General features: G+C 40.7%; 1 protein-coding gene across 3 annotated transcripts in view; it reads right to left on the bottom strand.

Annotated features, from left to right (window-relative positions):
* The window catches only part of EPB41 (erythrocyte membrane protein band 4.1), a 173,059-nt gene that overhangs the window by 131,259 nt on the left and 16,737 nt on the right, over window positions 1-25,063 (bottom strand). Inside the window, exon 1 of one of the 3 annotated variants that reach the window (XM_037057200.1) lies at window positions 22,353-22,489. The exons of the other annotated variants lie outside the window; for them this stretch is intronic. The gene's annotated coding sequence lies outside the window, so the exon portion shown is untranslated. Of the gene's footprint in view, window positions 1-22,352; window positions 22,490-25,063 lie in introns of those variants that run through there. 3 annotated transcript variants of the gene reach the window in all.

Below are 25,063 nucleotides of genomic sequence, written 5' to 3'. Positions count from 1 at the left end.
AGTGTGTATACACACTAAAGTAAAACCAGTTTTAACATGCAACCTCTCTGATGAGAATCAGTAATCTACCATTGGTCATAGCTGCTCTTCTATATGGTTAAAAATAGTCAAAGAGAAATGTAAATAAGAAATCATTGCCCTGGCTGGGGTGGCTCAGTGGACTGAGTGCGGGCCTGCGAACCCAAGGGTCCGTGGTTCAATTCCCAGTCAGGGCACATGCGTGGGTTGTGGGCCACGTCTCCAGTTGGGGGCACATGACAGACAACCACACAGTGATGCTTCTCCCCCTCTCTTTCTCCCTCCCTTTCCCTCTCTCTAGAAATAAATAAATAAAATCTTTTTAAAAAGGAATCATTTGGCTGTTTTAAAGTTTAGTAATAATAGGAGCAAGGGAAACAAAAATAAACAAACAAAAAATAGCTTTTCTCTTAACCACTCAGTCATATGGATTAACCATGTCTAAGATTTCTAGGTGCTATAGGAATATGACAGAATAGAAGACTAAGTCTCCACACTTAAATTCACACTGTAATTGGAAAGATGTCATATACAGGTAAAACGATGCAAGGCAGTGTAAGATATGTCACATACAAGTATAAACGTTTTTGGAAGAGAATAAAAGGAATCTTTTTTTTTTACATGAATCAGTTCTCCCTAATTTATCTTTTGAAAAATTCGGATTTTCACAAATCAAGCGTTTCTAAAAAGAAATGCAGTATGTTTAGAAAGTAATTACATAAAAACCAGAGGAACAGTGGTTGCCTTCTGAAGGGTGTGAGTGAGCAGAGATTAACTGGGGAGGAATGTGAGGGCATTCACAGAGATTAAGTTAATGTTCTTTTAAAATATATATATTGTATTTTTTTCCCATTACCGTTCAGTCCCCTTATACTCCCTCCCCTCAGCAATCAGCACACTGTTGCCCATGTCCATGAGCCCTTTTTCCTTTTTGCTCAATCCCTCCACCTCCTAGCCTTACCCTCACCATAGCTGCCATCCTGCTCTCCATCTATGAGTCTGTCCCCATTTTCCTTGTTAGTTCAGTTTGTTCATCAGAGTCACACATGAGTGAAAGCAGATGGTATGTGTCTTCCTCTGACTGGCTCATTTCACCTAGCATAATGTTCGCCAGGTCCATTCATACTGTCACAAAAGGTAAAATTCTCTTCTTTTTAAGAGACAGTGTTCTGTATCAGAATCTCAAATCCCCAGACCTGCATCGCTGCATTGTTAGAAATGTGAATTCCCAGTCCCCACTTCAGACTTAGTGAATCAGAAACTCCACGCATAGGGCCCAGTAATCAATTTTAAAGTGGTCTGTGAAACTTTAAAGAGAAACAAGATATTGCATAACTTCAAAGTATCTCCCCCAAATATTTATTAATTATGGGGTGCTTGTAACACATATCTATTAATTCTTTCATATTCTCCTTTCTAGGAGATGGGGCTAGATTCTCTTGAATGTAAGCTGCACTTAATGACTTGATTCTTTTAGTACAAGAATAAAAAGGAAAAATATTATTAACTTTATAGTGGAGAAACCTGGCAGATACTCCCATAACCAATACTAGTTGATTAACTAGTAATAATTAATATCATATATCCCCCTGTCATGTGATAAGGATATACCATGTCTGTGATATTCCTCTCAAAAAATGTACCACTTAGCTAATCATGAAAAATGTCAGACAAACTCAAAGTAAGGGACTTTCTATGAAATACCTGGCCAGTACTCTGAAAGTTTCAAGGCCATGAAAGGCCAAGAGACTAACAGTCATAAACTGAAGGAGGCTAAGACGGACTAGGGTACCTGACGTGGTACCCGACGTGGTACCCTATATTGAATCCTGCCTCGAATGGAGGAAAAGACAACGGGAAAATGGGAAACTGAAATAAAGTCTGTTATTAATAGTACTGTATCAATATCAATCTCTTACTCTTGAAAAATGTGCAGAGATTACAAAAGATGTTAAGATTATGGAAGCTGAGTAAAGGGTATGAGAACTTTCTGTGCCACCTTTGCAAGGTTCTGCATTGTAGATTCTAATGCAAACTGGAGTTGGAGAACTGTTCTTTATCATGTTCTATGTCTGATAAGAGATCTGAATTACGAAAGTCTTAATGCACTTGTCAACGATCACTGTTCACTTTAAGATTTGTGCATGGTGCCCTGGGCAGCTCAGCTGGTTAGAGCGTTGTCCCAACACATCAAGGTTGAGGGTTTGACCCAATGAATTCATAAATAAGTGGGACAACAAATCGATGGCTCTCTCTCTCTCAATAAACTAAAAACAATTTTTAAGAAAAGATTTGTACATATCACCATAAATTATATCTCAAAATTAAATAACTGTAAAAATCTAATCACAACGTGTTTTTCCTCTTCCCCAACACACAATTTTGAGAAAATCAAATTGTTATGTATTAATGGTAACAGTTCCATCTAAACAGGCAAAGGAATGCACATAGACATTTAAGCTAGTCAAGTATTTTATCAAGCAGAAGATACTAATTTAGATAGGAAAAAGTCAGTTCCATACATTAAGAGCTTCATAATTCAGTTAAAATTGACTCTTTAAAGTTTATTTATCCCATAAAGTAAATCAACGATGAAAATCTCAATGAAAAGTGCTCAAAGCAGGGTCTATCACATAGCAGAAATTATCTCAGCTCTCTATTTTTCTCCAGCTATAGTGGGATTGCATCTACTTCTTAAGTATACATAAATACAAAAAGCACCGATACCCAGTAATATCATAACAAGTTACCAGTAGACTGGCAGTGCCATCCCTGCCAAAAAGCATGAAAAAATCAAGGATGTCTCACCTGTCTCTTCTATACCTGGACCCTCCCTCTCCCTCTCTGCTGTCTTAAAATGGAGACAATTGTTCTCTCACTTAACAGGGCCTTGCCCAGACCATCAAAATGGACACATGCTAGGGTATGTTAGACTGCAGAATCCCAGGCCTCACCCCAGACCGACTGTATCAGAATCTGCATTTTAACAAGATCCTCAGGTGATTCGCATGCACATTAAGGGTTAAGAAATACCGAAATAGAGATGTTAATATGCTTTTACCCAAAAATGTTGCATAAGAACACCAAAGTAAAAGTTCAATAATTTAGAGTACGATAAATTACAACTTGTGAAAATCTGAATAGGATGGAAAGAAAGTCTACCAACACCCCCTCCCCACCATAACAGGAGCACTACTCTAATCAGCACGCCGAAAACCAGTGCTGACTACACCGGACTAAAGTCAACTAAACCCAGGTTTAAGTCTGAGTCCCCCAGTTATTAGCTGCATGATCTTTGACCAGTTAGTTCACCTCTCCCAGCCTCAGTTTTGCTACTTTGTTAAACGAAAGTACCATCTTCTGACTCATGGGATTGCTGGAAGAATACTTAGTAAAGTTCTCAGCACAGGATACTCAATAAATCTTCTTTACTTCTTGCCTTATTTTTGAATAGGACAAGATAGACTCAGAAAAATGTTGCAATCTATTCAGCATCAAAATATAATGAATACAGCCCTGGCTGGTGTAGCTCAGTGGATTCAGCGCGGGCCTGCGAATCAAAGGATCACAGTTCGATTCCCAGTCAGGGCACATGCCTGGGTTGCAGGCCAGGTTCCAGCAGGGGACACACGAGAGACAACCATACATTGATATTTCTCTTCCTCTCTCCTTCCCTTCCCCTCTAAAGATAAATAAATTAAATCTTTTAAAAATGTTTAAAAAATATATAATAAATACAGCAAATGTGTTTTGATCCAAAATGATTTTCTGATGCTGCCTTTTATTGATTAAAGTGCAAAAGAAACAAAAGAAAGTTTGCCCTGACCAGTGTGGCTCAGTCAGTTGGGTACTGTACCACAAAGCAAAAGGTCACCAGTTCGATTCCTGGTCAGGGTACATGCCTAGGTGGCAGGCCACTCCCCAGTTGAGGCAGGTGCAAGAGGCAAGCAACTGAGGTTTCTCTCACACACCAATATTTATCTCCTTCTCTTTCTTTCTTCCTTCCCCTCTCTCTAAAAATACATAAATAAATATTTTCTTTAAAAAGGAACAAAAAAACATTTAAATGTTCATCTGGGGCACATCATATCAGATCATTTTCAGTGTGATTTAGAAATCATATTATTTTAAAAATTTTTAACTTAAATTTTAAAATATAGTATGTTATGCAAAATAATGCACTATGAAGTAAATTACCATACCTATAATTAAATTTGGATGAGAAGATGTAGTAGCTCTTAAAAACTGAAAAAATATTAAATTCTCAACTACATACAAACTAAATATACAAAATATACTTAGCTCAAAATCTAACTATATTGTGCTCTCCATAGGAAAATTGTCAATGAAGGTATTTAAAAATATAACAAAATGGCCCTGGCTGCTATAGCTCCGTGGATTAAGTGCTAGCCTGCGAACCAAAGGGTCACTGGTTCAATTCCCAGTCAGAGTACATGCCTGGGTTGCAGGTCAGGTCCCCAGTCAGGGTGTGAGAGAGGCAACCACACATTGATATTTCTCTCCCTCTCTTTCCACCTTCCTTCCCCTCTCTAAAAATAAATAAATAAAATCTTTTTTAGCCCTGGCTAGTGTGGCTCAATGGATTGAGCACTGTCTTGCAAAACAATAGGTCACTGGTCCAATTCCCAATCAGGGCACATGCCTGGGTTGCAGGCCAGGTCCCCAGAAGGGGGTGCATGAGAGGCAACTATACATTGATGTTTCTCTCCCTCTCTTTCTCCCTCCCTCACCTCTCTAAAACTAAAATAAATAAAATCTTTAAAACAAAAATCTTTTTTAAAAATTAAAAGTAAATAAATAAAAATTAAAATATAACAAAATATCTAGACTTTTGTTTATAAAACAGTAGAATGCACCTTGGAGAAAAATATGAAATTCTGTATCACTAGCTTCTCATATTTTTCTGTCCTATTTGTAAATCCTTGACCTCCAGAAAGCCACTCCAAAAATAAAACTGTAAATAACCAATAATATTCATGAGACACCAGGGTCATACTGTCATGGAGCAAATTTATTTCTAAGTGATTTGCAGAGCATATGGTCTCTTCATAAGCCAACTGTATTTGACTTACACTAATACCAGAAGAAGAGATAAACATAATGAAAGTTGACATGGAAGAGTAAATTTGCCGAGGGCCTGAAAGACACAGACTATTTAGTCTGAAACTGAACAGAATAGACATCTTGGGCTGAAAAATACATGACTATTCCCAACTTAGGCCTGGCCTGTTTTTACCCCCACACTAACACTAGCCATCTGGGAAAGAAAGACATCTGCGTGTGGAGGGGTGGGAGGAGGTGAAAAAAAATCTGCGGCTGTCAAGTAGGAATAATTAGTACTGCACACTCCTAGAAAGAAAGATACTATAGAAGTGTATGTAAATAACTTTATAATCGAACATTTAATCCCAGACAGAATGGTTCACATGAAGTAACTTATAATAAACAACTGTAATCAGTGATTAGAACACAGAATATGTATATTACAACCCCTTGGTTAATATGTTAAGATTATTTACTGTGCGAAGGTAGATTTACTATGAAACTAGAGAAACAAGCTTCAGGGCCCTCATTTGTACTGCCAAGTTCATGTGCTAGAGCAAAGCCTGAATTATCTTTCTACTGTCTCTATAGAAAATATTACAAAATCACAATATGAAAATCTTTGGAGGAATATGAAGCCAAAGATAAAGAAAAAAATTACATCGGTATAACAGGCAGTTAATTAATTAAAAAAGTCATGCTATTTTTCTCAATGAAAAATATTTGATTCTATGATGTTTGTGCTATTTTTCAGCTTTTTAAAATGTGTAATTTGTTGTGATTTATTTTCTCTTTCTAAATATTTTTCCTCTCTAACTTTGTATTCATAATTTTGTAATCTTTCTTTTTTAAGATTTTATTTATTTATTTTTAGAGAGAAGGGAAGGGAAGGGAGGGAGAAAGAGGAGAGAAACATCAATGTGTAGTTGCCTCTCATGCACCCTCTACTGGGGACCTGGCCTGCAACCCAGGCATGTGCCCTCACTGGGAATTGAACTAGTGACCCTTTGATTTGCAGGACAGCACTCAGTCTGCACTGAGCCACATCAGCGACAGTTGTATTCTTTTTCTTTTAAAAGTCCCTCTTGGTAAGCATTTTGAATATTGGTGAAATAACTTAACCTGCCTCGTAATTTTAATATCATTGTATTAAACACCTGTTTAAAGGTCTCTCCTTTTATCACAGATCTTGGGTGTTATTCATCACCAGGTACAATATACCAAGGCACAGGTCAAGTTTCAGCAGAATTTTATTTAGAACTTTATTTTTTCTTTTTTAAAAGTTATTTATTTATTTATTTACTTACTTACTTACTTGAGAAAGGGGAAGGGAGGGAGGAAGAGACACATGGATGGAAGAAGAGAAACATCGAGCGATTGCCTGTTGTACATGACATTACTGGGACCAAACCTGCAACTGAGGCACGTGCCCTGACTGGGAATAGAACCAGCAACCTTTTGCTTTACAGGACGACACCAAACCAACTGAGCCACACCAATCAGGGCTAAAACTTTATTTCTTATAATCATAATCAGCCTGAAAGAAATAACAGTGATGAAAAGGTGGTAAAATGGAAGAGAACATCTCATGGACAGGTGGTACATCTAACAGAAAAACGGATTCATCTGCAATGAGGTTATTTATTTAGGCAGGGTGGAATATAGCTAAACAGTGGGAACATAATAAAAAATAATCAGAAAGCTACTGGTAACTAACAGTGCAGACAGCTGACAGAAAACAGGAGACCATGGAATCCAAGAGAAAAAAAATGATTAAAAAATAATCAAGGGCAGTTCTTCAAAATTTAACAGAGGTACCATATGACCCAACAGTTCCTCTCCTGGGCGTACATATACTCAGAAGAAGTAAAAACATGCTCACACAAAAACTTGTGCCCGAATGTTCACAGCAGCCTCATTCATAACAGTCAAAAAGAGGGAGCAGTCCAAACGTCCATCAGCTAATGAATGAATAAATGAAATGGGGTGGAACCATAGAGTAAAATATAATTCAGCAATAAAAAGGAAGGAGCTATTATAGCAACAACCAAAATTAAGTACCTAGGAATCAACCAAGGAGGTAAAAGATGTATACTCGGAAAATTACACAACACAGGAGAAAGAAATCAAGGAAGATACAAATAAGTGGAACCATACATCGTGTTTGTGGATTGGAAGAACTAACATAATTAAAATGTCCATACTCCCCAAAGGAATCTATAGATTCAATGCAAGCCCTACTAAAATACCAATGGCATATTTCACAGATCTAGAACAAATAGTTCAAAAATTTATATGGAACTAAAAGAGACCCTGAATAGCCTCAGCAATCTTGAGAAAGAAGAACAAAGTAGTAGGGATCACAATACCTGATACCAAACTATACTATAAAACCACTGTAATCAAAACAGTCTAGAACTGGCATAAGATCAATGTCGGTAATCAATGCCAGTCTGATACAGACACATAGATCAATGGAACAGAATAGAGAGCCCAGAAATAAACCCATGTCAAACCCATTATTTGACAAAGGAGTCAGAAGCATACAATGGAGTAAAAATAGCCTCTTCAATAAATGGTGTTGGGAAAACTGGACAGGTACATGCAAAAAAAATGAAACTAGACCACCAATTTACACCATACACCAGAATAAACTCAAAATGGAAAAAAGACTTAATTATAAGTCATGATACCATAAAAGTTCTACAGAAAAATATGGGCAGCAAAACTTCAGATATCCCATTCACCAATGCTTTTACCGCTATACTCCTAGGGCAAGGGAAATAATGGGAAGAAATAAACAAATGGGACTACATCAAATTGAAAACCTTCTGCACAGATAAATGAAAAGAGAACTGACCATATGGGAAAACATGTTTATCAATGATACCTCAAACAAGGGTTTCATCTCCAAAATACATAAAGAACTCATATAACTCAACACCAGGATGTCAAACAAGCCAATTAAAAAATGGGCAAAGGAATAGACACTCCCCCAGGAAGAACATACAGATGGCCCAGAGACATACAAAAAGATGCTCAACATCACTAGCCATCAGAGAAATGCAAATTAAAACCACAGTGAAAGCCCTGGCTGGCGTAGCTCAGTGGATTGAGCACAGGCCTGTGAACCAGAGGATCGTGGTTCGATTCCCAGTCAGGGCACATGCCTGGGTTGCAGGCCAGTTCCCTGCAGGCCACCTCCCAGCAGGGGACACACAAAAGGCAACCATACATTGATGTCTCTCTCCCTCTCTCCTTCCCCTCTAAAGATAAATAAATAAATTTTAAAACCACAGTGAGATACCATTTCACAAGGGTCAGAATGGCCATCATTAACAAATCAACAAACAACAAGTGCTGGTGAGGATGTGGAGAAAAGGGAACCCTAGTGCACTGTTGGTGGGAATGCAGACACAATGCAGACTAATGCAGCCACTGCAGAAAACAGTATGGAATTTCCTCACAAAACTAAAAATGGATCTGCCTTTTGACCCAGCAATTTCTCTGCTGGGAATATACCCTAAGAATCCCGAAACACCAATTCAAAAGAGCCTATGCACCCCTATGTTCACAGCAGTGCCCATCAGTAAATGAGTGGATCAAAAAACTGTGGCACATTTACACAATGGAATACTACACAGCAGGAAGAAAGAAGGAACTCCTACCTTTTGAGACAGCATGGATAGAAATGGAGAATATTATACTAAGTGAAATAAGCTAGTCGGTGAAAGACAAATACCACATGGTCTTGCCTAATTAGAGGTATCTAGTGAGTAAAATAAACTAATGAGAACAATAGAACCACAGGCAGGGAAACAAGGAACAGACAGAACCAGAGGGGAGGAAGGAGAAGAATAAGGGTGGAAAGAAGGGGAAGGGGCCAGGCAAGGAACAGCTATGAATGACCCATGGACATGGACAACGGGAAGGGAAATGACTGTAGGAGTGAGGGGTTGGCTGGGAGGAGGGGAGCAAAGGGAGAAAACTGTAACAACTGTAATAGAATAATAATAAAATGTTTAATTAAAAAAAAGAATGAGCTATTGATACATGTTACCACATGGATAAATCTATAGGTTGCCTAGTGCTGGGGTTGAAGACTGGGAAATGGGATTGACTGCTAACGGGTGTGGGGTATCTTTTGGGGGGAAAAGTGTTCGAAAATTAGACTGAGGTGATGGCTGTGAAACCCTGTGAACACACTAGAGAACAATGAATTGTACATTTTAAATGGGTAAATTGTATGCTGTGTTAATTATATCTTAATAAAGTTGTCCAAAAAAATGCCAAGGTCAGAACATATGTACAAGCATCTACAAGCTGGATTTTAAAGAAATGTCATTTAAAATAATAATAATAATACTTTATTATTCATTAAGTGTTCACTACATTAAGCATATATCATTTCTTTTTTAAAAGATTTTATTTATTTTTTAGGGAGAGGAAAAGGGAAGGAGAAAGAGAGGGAGAGAAACATCAATGTGTGGTTGCCCCTCACGTGGCCCCGCCTGGGGACCTGGCCCTCAACCCAGACATGTGCCCTGACTGGGAATCAAACCGCAATCCTTTGGTTTACAGGCCTGCACTCAATCCACTGAGCCACACAAGCCAGGGCAGCATATATTATTTCTAATCTTTTCAGCAATTCTAAAAGGTAGGTTTATGGTTTTAAATGTTATGTAACGTTTAACAGATGAAGAAATTGGGAAACAGGGAAGATAAGTGACTTGCCTAAATACACACAGCTAATCAGTGTCAGCCAGGACTCCAAACCAGAGCTGTGACTACAAAGGTCTTTGACCTTGTTACTCTTTTCCTATCTCAGAAACAAGCTCAGGAACTTTGTATCAGTGGCCTGGTTCTATACTGCTTTCCGGAATTAACAGTCTGTGATACAAAGGACTCCTACTCTAACATTTAAACTCAGCCAGCTCGGGGCAGCAGGTGCTCCATCCTGACCACACCAAGGTGTGTTTATCACCGCTCTCCTCAGCCAAACTTTGGACCTGATGAAGCGCTTAGGATCTTCTCAAGCAAAACTCTGAGAAAGAATTACAACAAACTGAAGGATATCTCCTTAGGTATCAAATGTTGTTAAGAATCAAAGAATGGGAAGGTAATGTTTATTGAGAGGTATTTTGTACAAAATTACTGAGCTATGATCAGAGATTGCATGATCTGAGGTAAATGATTACCCCCTCCCATATCCACCCCAAATCCCTCTATTGTTTGTGTTACTCTCTTGTGAATAGTATTTAGATATTGTATGGGTAACTGTGGTCTCCCCTAAGAGTTGTACAGATAGAGTGCTGATCACAAGCAAGAAGTGGGTCCTCTCTCAGTTATAACCTTAGGTTAGCAATTTCCCGGCAACATACAAGAAATACATCAATCAGTTGCCTCTCACACTCCCCCAGCTGGGGGCCTGGCTTGCAACCCAGACAGGTGGTCTGACCAGGAATCGAACCAATGATCTTTTGGTTCACAGGCTGGCACTCAGTCTTCAAGCCACTGAGCCACACCAGCCAGGGGCTAAAGGGGAGTTTTCTCTTGTGAGCCAGATTACACAGAAGCGTATTTGTAACTTTATGTTTATTTCCCTCTTGTATCTCTGAGTTTCTAGTAAAGTAAATACAAAATGTTTCAGCCTGGCCTCAGCTGTGTACAACAGGCATATTAAGAGAAGAATCACCTCTAGGACAGAAAAGTAAAGAGACAGCAACACTCCTAATGTCCGCAAGGTATTCCCCATGGGAAGGTGAATCTTCGGGAACCAGTCATTGCTGTGAACGCCAACTATTCCACCCCACATGCAGAACCTCCGTCTAAAGCCAAGTCTAGATCTTGACTTTTACTTACTACGATAGAAAGCAGTTTTTTCCTACCAAGAATGGACCTTACTGTAAACCCAGATCTATTTGATTCCAAATCCATATTCTTATTGGCTGCTACATCACACTGACTCTGAAATACTGTACATAGAAAACTGTTCAGGAAAAGTAGGGGAGAGAATTATTTAAGAAGAGAAGGTGGAAGAAGGTGGAAAGAGAGGGAGGGTGGGAGAGGAAAGGTGGAAAAGAAAGGAAAGGAAGGGAGTCACCAAAGCATAAAAGCTCATTGTGGACTGAATGTCAAAGATGGAAATATTTTAATATATGCATTTAGCAAAAATGGAGAGTAGTGCCTGATACACAGCTAGCATTTGATATGTTTTAGTTCCCTTTCTTAGGAACAAAGACAAGAGGCATGTAGAAGAATGCTATCTTGCCCTGGCCATGTGGCTCCGTTAGTTGGAACACTGTCCCCACACAACAAAGGCTGCAGCTCCATCCCTGGTCCGGACACATACCTAGGTTGCCCATTCAACCCCTGCCTGGTTGGGGCTCACGCAGGAGGCAACCGATCAATGTTTCTCTCTCACATCAATACTTTTCTCTCTCTTTCTCTCCCCACCCTTTAAAATCAACAGAAGAAGATTTAAAAAGAAAGAAAAAGAAAAATACTGTCTTTAAGTGTCAGCTTTTGAAAAAGTTCAAGTGTAATGACATTAGAACAGATATCCAACAACTAAACACTCCACATTTCCTTGCTGAAAAATGTTCTCTAGGTAAGAAGAACCCAAAATCGTGGCAACTATAAAAGTTATACATCTGTTCTCTGTTTTAAACAAAAAGGAGAACACACTATCTCACTTCTCCAATATGTTTAAATGCAAAACTACATACTAAGTCATGAATTCATTAAACTACAAAATCTATTTGCTTTCTTATTTACTTCAACACAATAAGGTATTGTCTTAAAGTAGATCTTCTGCTAAGTCACAGAGACTCAAGGCACTTCAGATTTCAGGCGGCTTGTGTACAAGTTCGCCTGCAAAAACACCCTCCCTACGAGCATCAGCCAAACCTCTTCCTGTTTTTCACCTTGTATGTTTACTTTCACATCTGCTGCAAAAGATAAAAGCAACAATGGAAACATCCACCACGTGACCGAGCCCTACCAACCCGGAAACGAAACTATGAAGCCAGAGCTGCTGTGAAATGGGTCTTCAGACACAGGCTTAAAACTGTTATGTATAAGTCTGAATCAAATCCAAAGATCACCACTAGACGAAACCACATAGTATATTTTATATAGCTATATTTATTCATATATAATAATCACATAGATACATAAATACCCAATTTAAGAAGAGAAGGGTATGGGTCAAGATGCAAAAATTATTATTCTTAATCAAAGATTATTCTCCCCTTTCTCCATTAGGTCAGATTTTATCAAGGGGTAAAGGCAACAAACATTTATTTACTGAGTGTTTGTATATGACAGGCACACTGCAAGGTTTATTTTTGTTTGTTATTACTATGTGTTCTGTGTGATGTGGGTATGAGCCTCATTTTACAGAAGAGGAAACTGAGGCATAGAAGAGCACTTTCATGAGACCACAATCAGTTAGAAAACACTAGCTTTGGCTCTGACCAGGTAGCTCAGTTGGTTAGAGTGTGGTCCCAATATGCCAAGATTGCAGGTTGATCTCTGTCAGGGCACATACAAAAAGCAACCAATGAATGCATAAATAAGTGAAGCAACAAATCAATGTGTCTGCTTGTCTGTCTGTCTGTCTGTCTCTCACCTTCTCTAAAATCAATCAACCAATCAATATTTTTTTAAAAAAAGAAATCATTAGCTTTGGCAGAAGGCCTGCATCCAGATCTCTCCTTCCCCACTTGCTCATGGACATATTCAGTAAAGTTCAGAAAATTGTATAACTTAGGATAAGTTATTTAAAGTTTAACATACTACTTGAAATGGAAAATAGAATAATTAATCACACTGACTTCATGGGTTTGTGCCGAGGTTTAAATGCAAAAATAATGGATAACATTTATCTGGTGCCAGACACTATTCTAAATACTTCACACATATTAACTCATTTAATCACCATAACAACCTTAAAAGGTAACTATTTTTATCATCCCCATGTTATATGAGAAAATTGGGGTACAGAAGTTACTGTACACAACTTGCCTAAAGTCAGCAGCTACAGACTGGCATAACTGGAATAAAACCAGGCTTTCTAGCCCTGGCTGGTGTAGCTCAGTGGCTTGAGCGCGGGCCTGCGAACCACACAATCGCGGTTCGATTCCCAGTCAGGGCACATGTCTGGGTTGCAGGCCAGTTCCCAACAGGGGACTTACAAGAAGCAACCATACATTGATATTTCTCTCCTTCTCTTCTTCCTCTCTAAAGATAAATAAATAAAATCTCCAAAAAATAAATATAAAACCAGGTTTTCTGGCCCTGGAGTCCACACCTTCAACACCTATGTCATACCTAAAAGCACACAGCACAGGGCTTGGCTCATAATAAATCATTAGTAAATACCAGCATTTTACCTGGCACATAGCACCACCCAGTAAATAGTGGCTGAAATGTGTTAAAGGGCCAGAACTTTCACTCTGTCCTTTCCCATAACTACACGTCCTTCTGTGACACAGCACGTTTATTCCTAAGTGTTTTGTGCACGCCCGTCATCTCTACGAATGCTAGACCATCCAACTTCTTTAGCACAGGGGTCACCCCTTCTATATTCCTGCGTTCCCATACACTCCAGGGTCCTGCTCATTATGGATAATCAACTAACATGTATTAAAATGATCATGCCATTGCTCTGCTCAAAATCCTGTCCAAAATTCCTGTCTCAGAAAAAAATGCAAAGTCCGGGACTTCGCCAACAAGGCACTCCTCCGCGAACTGCTGTTTCTCCAACCATGACTTCCCCGAGCTCATTTCGATCCCGTCACGCCAGCTTGCTGAGTGTTTCTCCATCGCTCTAAACATGCCTCACCTCTGTGCATGTTGTTCTTCTGCCCGAAATACTCTTCTCCAAACACCAGGTAGGACTCTGCTCAAGAGTCACCTCATCAGGGAGGGTGTCTCTGGCCACTCGAAGGAAACTATCACCCCACCTCCCTCACTCTCTGTCCCCTCATCCTGCTTTCCCTGATCTTCACTAAAATCTTATGTTTTATCCCCGATTGGTATATTTGTTTATTATTTGTCCTCTCCCACTAAAATGTAAGCTCCACAAATGCAGTATTTCTATTCTTCATTTTACTATCAGGTAACTTTATTCATTGCATGTCCCAATGCACTTAGCACAGCATCTGGTAACAGTAGACAATCGATAAGTAGTTATTAAATTAATAAATGGTAGTTGTATTAGTTATTTATTGTTGTACGACATATTACCCCCAAAACTTGGTGGCGTAAACCAACAAACACTCAGTCTCTGCGCATCAGAAGTTCAGGCGCGGCTTAGCCGGCTGCCTTTGGTGCAGGGTCCCTTATGAAGTCGTAGCCAAGCAGCCAGCCAGGCTTGCATTCATCTCACGGCTCTGCTCTGCTTAGACAATCTGCTCCCAAGTTCACTCCTGCAGCTATTGTCCAGCCTCTGTCCATCCCCAGCTCACTTACATAATTACGGACAGACCTTGGTTTCTCACCACGTGGGCCTCTCAGAGGCTGCTTGAACATTCACAGGATATGGCAGCTAGTGATCCAAGTGACAGGAACAGGGCCAGAGAGTGTCCAAATGAGAGTGCCCAGGACAGAAGCCATAGCCTTTTGTAGCCTAATCTTGGAAGTGACATTCCCCCACTGGTGTACTGTACCCATTCGCAGTAAGCCACAGATCCAGGTAACAACTCAAGGGAAGGGACTACCCAGGGGCATGAAGACAAGAGGCAGAGGTGGTTGGAACCATCTTAAAGGCTGCCCACCTTGGTACGTATAATAAAAATCTTTAACAAACAAAAAACACACCTTGCCCTTTGGCCACCTGATATATTCTTTAGTATATCTATTTAAATTATTCTATAATCATTATGCAATCATTCATCCCAGTGCTAGTCATTTCCATCTTATGAAACACTAAAGGGCATACACTAACTGTGGAGCATTGCTTGTTACCCAGTGTTCATGATACAACTAGCAAGGATCAAAGAATTATTGAATAAACATTGCTATGTACATGACATCAGTTGTTTAAAAATATGTATTAGACATTGGTTGATATTATAGAAATATCGTTAGTTTTCTTAGGTTTGATAACGGTATTGTGGTTACGTAGGATAACATCTTCATTCTTAGGAAAGGTATACCGAAATGTTTTAGGAGTAAAGCGTTATGATATCCGCACCTTACTTTCCAAGAAAACAGGATACAGGGACACACTTACAGAGGTAACCAGAAGGAGAGTCAGAATTAGAAACCAGGTCTTCAATCTTAGTTATCCTGGAATTCACATTCTCCCTATACCTCTGTATGTCTACTGTGTCCCCTATGGTATGTATCTAGCTACTATACTAAGCAATATTTGTTTTGCAGGGGATGGGGAGGGCAATGAAAGATATGACATTGACCCTTTGCCCTCCAGAAGCTGACAATCTTACTGGGGAACACAAACTTTATATGCAATGCAAAATAACACATGACAAATCCGGTATGGAACAAACAAATGCCATGAGGGTTCAGAAGAGGATTCCAATAAACCTTCGGAGAACGAAATATCTTTCAAACCTCTTTCCTTTAGCAGATTTCTTATTCTTGGCCTTCTTTCCCTTAAATACTTCTCCTTTATTTTCTTGGCACCAATTGACTGATTATTTCCTACCTAACAAAATTATCTGGAGACTATCTAAACACAAAATACATGTTTTGCCTGTTTGGAACATAGGATATAATTTTTTAAAATAAAACACTGTTTACATTTTTACTGGGAAAACCACTAAGTATACTATCTGAATTTTCTTGCCTTCAGAAGCAATTGTGTTGTTTCAAGTCTTGAGGATGCCAGAAAGCTTGACGATTTAAAAATAACCTCACAAAGAGCTCATTTCCAACACCAGATGGAAAGAAATTACTCTAAAGACACATGTGTGGGAGGACATACATACAACATCATATGATACCATGCAAAGGGTTATATAGTTATGTAATATCATCAAAACTAGCAGGACTCTGCAACTAGTAAGTTAGCAACAATATCGATTCTCTGAATCATTAGAAAATATAAAAGGGCAAGAAACAGCAAGTGGGCGGTAGCAAAAAAAAGCCCTCGCTTGAAGCTGCCTTCCATGTGTCCCCGATGCACACTGAAATGGTTGGCAGGTAAAATCCGAGGGCTTAAATCCGTGGAGCTCTTGACAGCTCTGCCTGTGTCCATATGGTCAAACCCAGGCGGAGGGAGGACGGAGGAGAGGGAGGGAATAAATTTCAGCAGTCTGCACCAAGTGTATTACTAAGGTGAAACACTTTTCATTTGAATATATAGAGAACATCAAATCGGTAAATTACAATACATGTTTAATCTATCAATTCAAAATAACACTTTTTATAAGACATTTGATTTTTATGTTCAAAGATATACTGTTAAGGTAGCACTGTGTTAAAATGATTCTAACAGGGTTACTTAATTTATGGAAGCATTAAGTTATGACTAAACAGCCATTCATCACGAAGGAAGCTTGGCACAGTGCATTCATTCACAAATTACCGAAAGTGTACGTTTCTATTGCACTTGTGGGTCACAGGCTTAAATTTAACTATTCCAAAGTAATCCTATGCTTTTATGTTAAATCACTGTTTGTCACTCAAGATTTTTAATCATAACTTTTTATGGTTCAATGTGGATATTACCAAAATATAATATAAAAGTTTTCTGAGTGAATATTAATGTAGAAAGTATCTAAACCTCGGTCTATGTTATGCTCAGTGCTATAATTCAGGCATGTAGAGGGCCCACCAAAAGTTGATTTGGATTAGGATTATTTTTGTAGGGGACAGAAGGCGTAAGAGCAGTCGGGTCGCATTTATAAATCACAGTTAAATACAGGAGTATATGTTACACCCTTTTTTATCTTATTTTTCCCACTATTTCCCACAAAATTTCCGACAAAAGAAGTTGAGTGGAAATTTCTAATTGGGTGAAAGCGACCCAAAGAGACTTCAGCCATGGAAGGAAGAGAAGTAGCAATTTAATAAATAATCACAGTTTAATCCATATGGATTTATCTTGGAGGTAATTAAGAGATAACTACAAAATGAGAAATGGTCTTAAATAATAAAAAATAAAATAAATAAGTAAATAAATACTAAAACAAACTAAACACTAAAATGATGCCAGAATGGCTCTGGAATTTCTATACAGAAGAGATTTTTAGGGGTAGCATATATACTTAGATGACTTCGGGAGAGCTGGTGAAGATTAGGAGTAGCGTATATTAAAGTCTCTCTAAGTCATTCCTTGAATTGTATTGGTCACACCTATAGTATGCTGCTTTTCTTTAAAGTTAAAAGAGCTAGCCAATTTATGTTTGAATACTTTAAGGTGGGTACAATCCCATCTAAAAAATAATTAGCAAAAATAAATATAAACAGATTTTGATCGTAATCAGATTCTCCCACTAGACTTTCTAAAACCAACATTTGAAGTAATGTCAGTGAGGTAGCTAATTCTACATAATATCAGCACTCAAAATAAAATATCAAGGTCTCCTTTCTAGCAACACCAATTTCTCAATACTGTTCACAGCTATAGTTTTTTTCTTTTTCCTTCTCACTGTGTACTCATTATACACAGCAGCAAAGTAAATCCAAATACTAATCTAACCCAGTGTGTACAACAGAGTATTTGTTACATTGCATTTTTCTGAACAAATCATGACGCCACTCATAAAAAGGACACAGAATAAACCATCAGTGACCTGCCAACAAATTTAAATAGACAACTAACATATATATTTGAGATCTGGCTATTCTCTAACTAGAAGCCACTATAAATGCAATGAATCAATTACCTTCCAGTAATTCTACATTAATAAGGCCCATAACTGATCAACTCATCGTGTGATTTTTATTAAAAAATTTTAAAGTTTCACCCTTGGGAGCAATATTCTGAGAAGAAAGCAAAGTTGTTCATTGAAAAAAAGTTATTAGAATTATTATTGTTTAGCCCTGGCTGGTATAGCTCAGTGGATTGAGCGCGGTTCGATTCCCAGTCAGGGCACATGCCTGGGTTGCAGGCCAGTTCCCGGCAAGGGACACACGAGAGGCAACCATACATTGATATTTCTTTCCTTCTCTCTTCCTCTCCTTCCATTCACCTCTAAAGATAAATAAATAAAATCTTTTTAAAAAAGAATTATTATTGTTTAGCTCACAAATAAAATAAGGTGATCAATTCCATGCTTGACCAATAAGGGGAAAACAATCTCTTTAGACATAGCAGTGAATCTGTATATTAATCTGCATGTGACCAATCATGAATCTGAGGAGGCTTCTGGAAAAATACACTGGCGGCACTTGGGTTGGCCTGCTCCTTAGACAACAAGGAAACAGATTAAATGTACACACCTCTTGATTGCAGAACCAAATTCAGTTCCCGGGGGCCACTTCTACTCCAAAGTTAGAATATCAGATCACCAATATTAAGGTGAGTTTGCGCATTCAGTATAAATGTAAGCAAGCCCGATCACTCACATCACAAGTTACAGACTACATATTCAAAGTCCCAGTCCACAGGTAAGCATGTCACAGCACCTGTAGAGAATCCAAGAGCCTCTTGACCGCTATCAGAAAACACATCAGACAAGCACAACTGAAAGCTTTCTTAGGAACAGAAGGAACCCAAATAGCATCATAAGCACACTACCTCCCATAATATGAATTTGTTAAAAATTAAGAACATTAGCTAAGGAATGAGCTGGAAGGCTAGCTCTGTAATTTCCAGAAATGTTAAATTCAAGCTGCACACAAGAAAACACCACCCGGTGAACTTTAAATGTGGGGCACAAACCTGACAAAACAGGAAAAATATGTGGGTCAGATCTCAACAAAATACCACAACCGTTTTTTTTTTCAGAGGCAACAGGAATCATTTAAAATCATTTGCTAACTTAGATATTACAAGTGTCTCTCAAGGGAAAAATGAGGTAGGGTGAAAGATTAAATATACAAAGAAGGAGATTTGTGTATTATTTTGTTAATATTATATAAATTATTATATTATTTTCTGTATTTCATTGAGGATAAGCCTACTTTAAAAGAGCTCACCATTATCTACCACTCACCATATCAGTTTCCTCACTATATCTACTACTGTAATAAATATGATTTGATGTTTAACAAACACCAAGGACCACCAAGGAAGAGAATGGAAGCCTAAGAGCTTTTCTTCACCTACCACCAACCACCAGCTACCATAAGGGCTGCACATACTAATGCAGCACTTAGGACCCAAACCGTTTTTTTAACAAACACCAGCTGAAGAAAATTCAACCGGCTGGCCCTACTAATGAAGCTCCAAGAAAACTCAAAGCAAAAAATTCCTTCAAGTGCCTTCAACATAGGGAACTTCCCCCCATACTTCAAACTACTAATATAGTTAACACTTTTTTTAATGCTAACTTTTTTTTGGATTTTATTTATTTATCTTTAGAGGGGAAGGGAAGGAGAGAGGGAAAGAAATATCAATGTATGGTTGCCTCTCGTGTGTCCCCTGCTGGGAACTGGCCTGCAACTCAGGCATGTGCCCTAACTAGGAATCGAACCGTGGTTGTTTGGTTTGCAGGCCCGCGCTCAATCCACTGAGCTACATCAGCCAGGACTAGTTAACACTTTTAAGATAAGAGAACTGAAAAAGGTCAAGAGGATTACACATGTATGACAAACACAGATGAAACAACACAGCCAAAGGACAGAGATGGGGAAGTCGGGGTTATTACTGAGCAGTTCTTTTTTGGCTGGAAAATACAAGGAATAAGAATACCTACAGAAACTGAGAATAAATTTCTGTGGTTTTAAGCAGCTTTCAGAAAGAATAGCCCTGACCAGTGTAGCTCAGTTTGCTGGGTATCATCCTGAAAAGTGAGGGGTCGCTGGTTGGACTCCCAGTCAGGGCACATGCCTGGGTTGCAGGTTCAGTCCCCTGTCTGGGCACATGCAAGAAGCAGACAATTGATGTTTCTCTCACACACTGATGTTTCTCTCTCTCTCTCTCTCTCTCTCCCTCCCTCCCTTCCCCTCTCTCTAAAAATAAGTAAAATCTTTTTAAAAAAATAAAAGGAAAATAAAGCAGAAGTGCAGATTGGGTTCATACTGTACAAGGACTTACCTATAAGACATTTGGTATAAAACACTGGTATAAATGTTGAGAGGATTTCGGTGAGGCCTAAAGCTTAAAAATATTTATTTCTAAGCCTAAATTCAACTATACAAGGAGGGGGGAGTATAGTTTTGTTACTAGAAGAGAAAGGAATCAGGTTAGCATGCTGAGCTTGGGTCTACCCAGCAAGTTCACTCTTCACAGTGGCAAAAATACTGTACTTCAGTCTCCCCAGGGATATGAGTAATGCCTACCTTTATCTTAATTATAACCTGCTCATAGAAAGCACTCTGAATTAGCACCTTCATTCAAAGGCAATCTGATGTTCAGTCATTATACCCATATTTTTAATCTGTCATTTATTGAGTGCTTACTGTGTGCCAGATACGCTACTATATAGCCTGCATGGGTTATATTAATAACACCCCGAGAAACGATTTCATAAAACCAAAAATTGTACAGCTAACAAAGAACCTGTACGTTTCCAATTTACAAAAAAAGGAAAATGAAGAGTAGTTAAGTTTCCATTAAAAGTAAGGGTTAGCCCTGGCTGGTGTAGCTCAGTGGATTGAGCGCGGGCCTGCGAACCAGACTATCGGGTTCGATTCCCAGTCAGGGCACATGCTTGGGTTGCAGGCCAGTTTCCGGCAGGGGCCAGTTCCCTGCAGGGGAAGCACGAGAAGCAACCATACATTGATGTTTCCTTCCTCTCTCCTCCCCTTCCCCTCTAAAGATAAATAAATAAAATATTTAAAAAAAAAGTAAGGGTTGATGCTACACTCACAAAATTGGGATGAAAAGAAATATACAAAGGAGACATATATATCATATATACATATCTTATACATATACATATCTTATACATGTGTGTATATACTTAATTAAAAGGATAAAACCAACTAAAAATCTTGCCAGGACTGAGAATACTGAAAACAGTCATGACTAACAACAGCCTTGAGTACATATCCTCAAGAGAGTATAAATGCACTATAATAATATCCAAGACACAAGACATAACAGTTTCTTGCAATTTTCCCTAAAAACAGAAAGAGCAGCTGTGAAATCACCCAGACTACTAAAAAAAGCTCAACATCTCTTAAAAAAAAAAGCCACACACACACACACACACACACACACACCACACTATCTCCTAATCAGCAATACACGCCAGAAACCGACAAGTCTCCACAGACTAGTCATTTATGGTAGGTTACAGTTAGAGAAACAACAGAATGACAGTCACTATCATGTGGCCAGAAACCAATCCGTCAGCAATTTGTTTCACGTGAGAGGACTTTCTCTCTCCAGAGAATGCGCGACGCTGGGAAGAACAAACCGGCTTTGGCAAACCCCGCTCAGGAAGAATAGCCTGCCGATGAATCTTGGAGGGAGAGCCTCCATCCAGGCTCTCCACAGGTATTTTAAAAAAAAAAAGGCAGCCCAGCGAGCAGGAGGAAATACTTCCAAGGCGACAGATGCGCGAACTGAAAAAGGAGGTCACAGTGCTGAGAGAACAGATTTAACCCGTTGGTCCAGGGAGCCGTGAAGGCTAAGGGGGAGTGCGGTTGAGCCCTCCGGGCGGGGGAATGGTTTAAATGATGCAGGTGGCTATGGCGGGAAGGCCTTCACGTCCTCGCGGGGCTCTGGCGCCCCTCGGCTGGTGCCCGACTTCCCCAGGCAGCCGGCCGCCTCGCCACGAAGAAAGCGCTCTGCAGCTGCACCCCACACCTCCGCCACCCGAAACCTGCGATCCCCCCCATTAGGTTTCCTGCGGACGCTCCTGCCCACAGTGCGGTGATTGATGGACCAGACCGCACCGGTTTCCCCGCGTCAAAAATAAACCCCAAGCCTAACTTCCAAACGCTCCCCCAGGTCAGCCCCCGCCTCTCTCCCCTCTGGCTCGCCGCTTCCCGGCTCCAGTGCTTAGCCGCCGGTGTGCGAGGGCGGGAGAGCCCGTGTCCCCGGCCGGGGGCCTTCGGGGGGCTGGAGACAAAGAGGCTGCAGCAACGCTGCGGCCGCCAGGACCGTCCCCTCGGGGACAGCTCCGTGCCCCGCCCCCGGCCCCCCAGCAACCCGCTCCCGAGCCGCAGCCGTCTAGCCTCACCCGCGGCTCCGGGGCCCAGGGTCCTGCGCCCGCCCGCCGCTGCAGCTGTGGGATGAACAATGGCAGGAGGAGGCGCCGGCGTCCAGGGCTCTGGCCCTCTGCGACTCGCGGCCCGCCGGCTGCAGGCGAGCTGACTGACTGACTAACCCACCGGCAGAGGGAGGGAGCAAGTGAGCCAGCAGGAGGCTCCGCGGCGCGCCCTCCCGCCTTCCCTCCGCGCTGCTAGGCCGGCCCGGCCGGCAGCCAGCCCGCCCGCCGGCACCCGCCCCGCCCACTCTGGTCGCCACAACATTGTAGTAAATTTCTATTGGACAGCGCCGGAGGGAAGGAGGGGGCCGGGCCAGCGGCCCCTCAGCCCATTGGATGAGGCCAAGTGGCTCCTCTGGTGCCCCAACCCCCCCAGGCGGGTAAGGATTGGAGAGCGAAGGAAAAAGAGGGGGAAAGGCTAGGGGGCTGGCCTCATATGCGCAGGCGCAGGTCGAACCTGCTCTGGAGTCCGGGTGTTCCAAGCCCCTGCAGCACCCACGTGGGTAATGAGGCAGCTAGTGCCCAAGACGAAGGTGAGGCCCTTTCCACCCAAAGGAGGGCCAGGTAAGAGGCTGAGATTTGAAATCCTCAGGGAAAGCGGAGGTTGCTTCCAGACTACTTCAGCCAACTGTCCCCTAATGCACCTAATGACTTTGGTTAAGTCACTCAGCTTTTCTGGACCTCAGTTTCCCTTTCTAGTAACCTGACCATCTCTAGATACCATTCTAACCTTGACATTCGATTAGACTTTACCTCTTCTGGCAGATGTATAAGGAATGGAAGCCTGAAACGGAGTGTTGTGGCCACACCAAGATTTCAGCTGTCTTCTGAGTTGAATCATCTCCTAATTCTGCCCTGGCACCCTCAAAAATCACAAAAATCTAGCTGAACTCCGGAATGCTCTAACAATTGCCTTATGTGCCTTTATTTCCTTTCATAAGTTTCAGAGGTCTCTTGACCCTTTGCATTCCCTGCCAAGTTGGTCCCTGAACAGGCTGGGGCCCCACAGAGCAGAAAGAAGCCTCTGTTTTAAGCATGCTCCCTAAAAGGTAAAACAGGTTCTGCTATTTTCATTTTAGAGAATAAGAAACCCAAGCAGAGAGGCTTATACTTGCCAGGGTAAGAAGCCAGGCAATCTGACATCAGAGCCTGTATGTGCCAGCTACATTGTCTCTTGGTATCTAATCACAGCCCTCACCCAGTGCAGCGCAGCCTCTAGAAACAAACCAGCTAGGTCCAGTTCTCAAACTCTAGCCCTCCCTAATAGTTACGCCTTCTCTGTGCCTGTTTTGGACTCCATGAAAGGGGATGATAACAATTCCTACCTCGTCAGAGTTATTGTAGGAATTAAATAAGTTAAAATATGTAAAGTTCTTTGAATAGTGCCTAGGTCAGAGTAAGAGCTACATATGTGTTATTATCACTGCTATTTGGAGACTATAAAATAAGGACTGAGAGGTGTGGAGCTGGCTAACATAATAATATATTTGTTAAGCACTCAATTGTTGTCAGCACTGAACTGAGCACGTTATATGAGTTATCTGTTTGAAACATCCTCAGAACCCCTAGAGGACCACCTATTACCCTAGGTAAAACTGCCTCCACTCACACTCCCTTGCCCTGCTCTTATTTTGCTTCATAGCACTTACTTACTTTTCCCTGACTCTGCTATAGTGTGTATTATTTATTTGTTGTCTCTCTCCGTAGGTTGCTGCAGTATAGACCCATCAGAACGCAAGCTCCAGGAGGGCAGGGACTTTGTCATTCTTCATCTCATAGACAAGTTATTTTATGAATAAGGAAGTGAAGGTTTCTAAGGTCTGATGACTTGGCCAAAGTCATTCTGTATCCTAAGGGTTAAGTCCCTCTTCTTAAATACTCTAATACCCTGTCTCAGGCCCTCCAGTTCAGCCGTGCTTTTGTTTGGGGAAGTTCTAGCCCTACCACCTCTGTGCCTCAGAGGCTTCCTACATCACCAAATTCCGATTTATAAAAACCAATATTCTCTATGCTATGAAGTGCTAGACAATGACACACCATATTAAAGAGGCTTGGTTGGATGTGTGGAGTGTACAGTATTTAACAAACATCACCCTGAAAAAAAGTAGGAGGTCTCAGGCCAGCAGGAAATGACTAGTACAGGCAGGTGTACACCACTCTTAAATTCAGAGTGCCATGCAACACCACACCAAGAACTGTTAGCACAGGCTTAGACTCTGAAGGACTTATATTCCAGTTCTGGGTTTTAATTCTTAGCCTGAAGATGAAAGAGCTTTGTAAACTGTAAAGTACCATCCATACAAGGGGGATTTTTTTGTTATTAATTAAGCGCACACCATCACCTGTTAAGTTAAATGCCCAGTCCCTAAGTATAGCTAGACCCAATGCATAATTGTTGGGAGTGAGGGGTGAGTAATGCCCAATCTGAAGGCAGAGAAACTACCCTTACTCATATGCCCATCTGTCCTCTCAAAAGAGGCCTCTGCAAACCAGACATTGAGTCCCAGCCCACCCTGCAGAGGCTGCCACTGGGTACCAAGGTTAAAGATTTCAAGCCCCATCTCTGAAGCTAATCACCTAGATAGAAACTAAGTCCCCTGCCCTTCCTGCTCTGTGCTCTCACATCTGGGTGGCGGCTGTGCCATGCTCCAAGCCCCAGGATGGGATCTCTAGGGGCCATCTCT

Source organism: Sturnira hondurensis, unplaced genomic scaffold (genome assembly GCF_014824575.4).
Source record: "Sturnira hondurensis isolate 20B ecotype Veracruz unplaced genomic scaffold, ASM1482457v3 Scaffold0009516, whole genome shotgun sequence".
Taxonomy (NCBI): Eukaryota; Metazoa; Chordata; class Mammalia; order Chiroptera; family Phyllostomidae; genus Sturnira; species Sturnira hondurensis.
Note: the sequence above shows the minus strand (reverse complement) of the source record. Positions and strands in the feature narration are given on the sequence as shown.